A 5,411-nucleotide genomic window follows, 5' to 3' on the forward strand; every position below is an offset into this window, starting at 1 on the left:
CTTGGTTTACTATCATAGCAATGACCTAAACTCCTATTCCTCTTTTTTATACAATAGAAGGCTCCACAAGGCACTAGAATTGTTGGAAGACCCAGACCTACGTGGCTGAGGAATATGAAGCACGAGGTAGATGATGAATGGTGAAGTACTGAATTAAAAGCTCAAGATAAGAGACGACTGGCGAAATCTAACCGGGGCCCTTTGCGTCAATAGGTGTAGAGGGAGATAATAATGATGACAGGATAAAGGCCTCAGACATGTCCTTGAGTCGTGTCTGGGGTTAGGTCAGTACCCTCACCACTTAGCCAATGCAGATTGGTGATGGTGGGAGACTTTAGTCTGATCTCTCAGAGCAAACAAACCCAACAGGAGTATCCCTGATTAGTACAACTTTGAGGATATATAAAACCCTTTCACTACAGGCACCCTCACAGAAAGGGTTATGGTTGAAGGGGGTTCAAATGTCTTCACATTGCGGGGGCTCACACTCCCTCAAAGGAAGTGGGCCAACACATGGTTGGTTTTGGAAGGAGTCAATAGATAATTTACGATTAAAAGTGTCTGGTTTCGGTTCCAGTTTCATCAAAATAGATGCTCACCAGAACGTCAGCCGGGCAAGCACAAGGCCCCAACTGTGGTGCCCAAGCACAGCAGTGGCCTCCCCAGTAAACAGCTTAAACTCACGGTCCAGGGGTGGAATCGATCTTCTGCCATGCGAATGATAAGCAAAACTCGTTACCACCGTACTACAACAACTTCCTACATATATTGCATTTACCAGTTTATTTCACCTCACGGTCCTGAGGAAACGAACAATATATGGAGGTTGATAGTCTCATATAAGACTGTAAGCTACATAAAGACTTGAAACAAGTGATTGTGAAGATAGCTCTTGTTTTACTCTGATATAATGGTGGATATAACCTTCTAAAGAAGCACTCACAAACAAAAACGAGAGAGAGAGAGAGAGAGAGAGAGAGAGAGAGAGAGAGAGAGAGAGAGAGAGAGAGAGAGAGAGAGAGAGCCTTTTCTCTTAAATGATTATTTTATAGTCGTATCGTTATTTGTTAAGTTTTATTTGTACTAATTACCCTAACCATTTTATTATACACGAGCACACACACACACACGTATATATACTGTGTATGTATGTATGTATGTATGTATGTATATATATATATATATATATATATATATATATATATATATATATATATTATCTGCAGGTAAGTTACATCCCAGGGCACACCCAAGTGTGTGTGGGCACACGCACGACTCTGTGTGGGTACACGCAAGTGTGCACATGCACGAATCTGTGTGTACACATACGTCCACGTGTGTGTGTGTGCACGTACGAGTCTGGGTACACGCGCGTGTGATTGATAAAATACATTAGCGTGTGCAGGATGCCTGCATACACGAGTCGCGTATGTTTATAGCTTACACGCACGACTGCATTCACTTCAGTCGTGCTCATGAGATCCTGTATTCACACCATTCGTACAGCCCTTTTCCGTGCAATCATAATTTACACGACGATTCGTGTGCGTTTATTAACTATACGACCTAATTTACGTACAGCACGTAAGATTTCCAAAACAAACATAATTACCTAAGATTTCTTAGTTTACAGTTAAATATGACATTACTGATACAGAATACTAGTTATCTATAGCTCTTTATATCACTAGTATTATTGATACAAAGATTAATATAGGCCTAGTTAGAACAATAGCAATAAGCTTGCATTTTGTTATTTCAATATTTCATTAATTACTATAGGCCTAGTTAGAATTAAATACATTTAAAATTGAAACAAGAAAATACACATCTTGGTTCATTGCATAGGTCTATATGAAAAGGGGCAGGGACTCCACTGACACTAAAACAGTAGGCCTATATTCAATATAAATACCTGTAGTTCATATAAACTACATTTCTTACATATAACCTTTCACGCATTTAACTGTTAATAGATAACCATAGAATATGGTGTATAAAAACTAATGAAAAATACTAGAAATCAAGTAAATCACTAAAAATTTTCGATCGTGAATATTACATCACAATATACACGATCAGTCGTGTAAAAATAACAGGAGACGTTAGTTTATTACACGACATCGTGCATTAGCCAAATCTTTGCGTGTGTCGGCGTTTGTGCTTTGCCTTCTATACATGAGAATAAAATATTGGCAAATGATATATTCTCAGTCACCTATACATAAAAGTATGTCTACGTTTGATAATGTGAATTTGCAATGCTTATTTTCATCAAATTATTAGACAAAAATTCTTATTCTAAGCTTTTACCACTGTATCTTTATTACTACTATTATTATTATTAGCTAAGCTACAACCTTAGTTGGAAAAGCAGGATGCTATAAACCCAAGGTTTCCAACAGGGAAAATAGCCCAGTGAGGAAAGGAAATAAACAAACTACATGATAAGTAGGATGCTGTAAGACCAAGGGCTCCAACAGGGAAAAATAGCCCAGTAAGGAAAGGATATAAGGAAATAAATAAACTATATGAGAAGTAATGAATAATTGAAATAATATATTTCAAGAACAGTAACAATAAAACATCTTTTATATATGAACTATAAAGTCTTATGTAGAGTCTTTCTAATAAGTAGCCAAAAAGTATATAAATTATTGTTTTTGAGTGACTAAAAATTAAAATCAAGATGTGTGATGTTGTAAATTGTTAAATTAGATGGATTTGTTTATAGAAATATGCAATTAAATGTGATTATACTGTAAATATTGTGATTGTAAAGAATATGTAATTTAACATTTTAATAAAAAGAAAAAAAATAGCCCCTGGGCTTATGGCATCCTGCTTTTTCAACTAGGGTTGTAGTTTAGCACGTAATAATAATAATAGCTGCCTTTGTTGACCCAAACAACTGCAACGTAAACAAACAGATCAACAAGTTCTCAGACAGAGAAAGACTTGAAAAATCTCCATTCGTGTAGGCCTGTTTATCAAATCCCGTGCAGACAACAGCAGCTGTCAGGAGCCTACCATCCTTTTCATATAGGCCTAATCATTTTGTTTGTAATCTCCCGTCACCTAAACTTATATACCAAACTATATATAATGTAAACAAAATATCTAAAGCAACGAGGCATCATATAACCATTCCACAACACTCGTTTTATCGTAAAGGAACTCCAAAAATGTAGCCACTCATCTAGTGACGTCACTGCATGTTTGTAAACAATAGCGAGAGAGAGAGGAGATAGCAACAGTACTAGATGGATTAAATCGCTTAGAAACGTTTTTATACATACATTATCTATGCATGCTTCGCTCTCATCATACAGTAAATATAATTTATGACAAAATTACGTCACGGGACAAATGACAAAAAAAAAAATGCGAATAACATACCTCATGGATAATGAATCTGTCCTTTTTTTTCTTTTACTCCAACATTGAAGGCTTCGCTCTCATTATACAGTAAATATAATCTATGACAAAATTACGTCACGTGACAAATAACAAAATAAAAATGCGAATAACATACCTCATGGATAATGAATCTGTCCTTTTTTTTCTTTTACTCCAACATTGAAGGCTTCACAGTCCGTTAACTCCCAAAGCGAGATAAGACGAAGAAGAACGTTGTCTTCGCAATTGCAGATGATTGTTTTGCTTATCAATTAAGTTTTGCCAGTGAGAAAAACCTTCTCCACACGAAAGATGATGGCTTTGCGAACTATAACATCCCCACCACAGCCCAAAAAACGGGAAGGAATCACTACCGACCAGCCCACCTCTCTCTCTCTCTCTTTCTCTCACGCAAAAGAATCGATAAGCACTCGATCGGGGGATCTTGCCCTCGTGCCCGATAAATGGCCAATATCTCTGCACCCGATAATTCACTTTTCATTTACGTGCGTTTCCCACTCGCCCGGTCATTTAATCTTTCTCTCTGATTAACGGTGTTGTGTGACGGTGGGGGGGATCAAGAGACGGCGGCGGGAGCCAAATGAGTTAGCTCTTACCACTCACAAGGATAAGAAGAGACTGAATAACAATTGGCAAGGCCGCCGCTAGGGTGTGGGTCTGTGGGACGACTGCTTTGAGTTGCCATGTGTTGCTATTTCAAATGCCAGATACTTCTTTTTGTCCATTATTATTATTATTATTATTATTATTATTATTATTATTATTATTATTATTATTTGCAAAGCTATAATCTTAGCTGGAAAAGCAGGATGCTATGAGCTCAAGGGCTCCAACAGGAAAAAATAGCCCCGTGAGGAAAGGAAATAAATAAACTACGGGACTTAATGAACGATAAAAATAAAACATTTCACGAATGCAGCATTAAAATAAATCTTTCATATATAAACAATAAAAACTTTAAAAATAAAAGGAAGAGCGAAATACGAAACAGTGTACCCGAGTGTAGGCCTACCTTATAATTTCATCTCTGGTAACGTTTTGTGATTTAATTCACAAAACTATAAAAGCCAGTTGGATCCCATTTCAAACATATCAAAATCTAGTATATACTCTCACAAATTAAAATGTAAATTATAATTTTAAAATAAAAATAAGATATTTTAAGAGATAGATTGTTCTATTCACTCGTTTAAATGACATTTTTTCTAATTACGAATATTTGTCGTAATTTGCACAGTAGGCCTACTGGTAAAGACAACATAATTCCTTTTTCGTATATTAATTTCTAATTTCGACTCAAACATGTCGATAGTGAAACGGTGGTATAAAAGTAATATGCAGGTTGCAATACATGATTTTCCAAATATAAAATCTCAATTATTCATGCATAATTAGATTTATTTTTGGGGTGGGGGGCAAATTACGAAAACATAAAGCTTAGACGCATGAAAAATGATGTTTCACATACAGAATTTTAGTTACATTCATATTATAGTATACAAACTGATTAGTTGCAAGGGTATAATGAAATATTAAAATCATTTTCTCGAATAATCTTAAGTTTTAAACATAGGCCTACACGCCGTCTCTTGACAAATAATATATAAAATAGTTTGATACTTAGGCCTGATAAAAATTCATTATATATCCAATCACCTGATAAATAATTATCACACATTATTATTATTATTATTATTATTATTATTATTATTATTATTATTACTTGCTAAGCTACAACCCTAGTTGGAAAATCAGGATGCTATAAGCCCAGTGGCCCCAAACAGGGAAAATAACTCAGTAAGGATAGGAAACAAGGAAAAATACAATATTTTAAGAACAGTAGCATTAAAATGCTGTACATATTGATTTGTACAGAATATATACTTACATATTGTTCACTCAACGATAAAAGAAACTAGACAAAATATAAATATATATATAAAAGGAAAAACAAGATAGACTATACGTTCTTAGGTGATTCATCGTAAAGC

General features: G+C 35.2%; 1 protein-coding gene across 5 annotated transcripts in view; it reads right to left on the reverse strand.

The window, feature by feature from the left end:
- Positions 1-4,033, reverse strand: part of RhoBTB (Rho-related BTB domain containing) — a 152,819-nt gene extending 148,786 nt beyond the window's left edge. For 4 of the 5 annotated variants that reach the window (XM_068389557.1, XM_068389556.1, XM_068389553.1 and 1 more), the window contains exon 1: positions 3,536-4,033. The gene's annotated coding sequence lies outside the window, so the exon portion shown is untranslated. Of the gene's footprint in view, positions 1-3,399; positions 3,478-3,535 lie in introns of those variants that run through there. The other variant, XM_068389552.1, reaches the window with a different exon arrangement.
- Between the last annotated feature and the right edge of the window lie 1,378 nt (positions 4,034-5,411).

The sequence above is a fragment of the Palaemon carinicauda genome, chromosome 16, assembly GCF_036898095.1.
Source record: "Palaemon carinicauda isolate YSFRI2023 chromosome 16, ASM3689809v2, whole genome shotgun sequence".
Classification (NCBI taxonomy): Eukaryota; Metazoa; Arthropoda; class Malacostraca; order Decapoda; family Palaemonidae; genus Palaemon; species Palaemon carinicauda.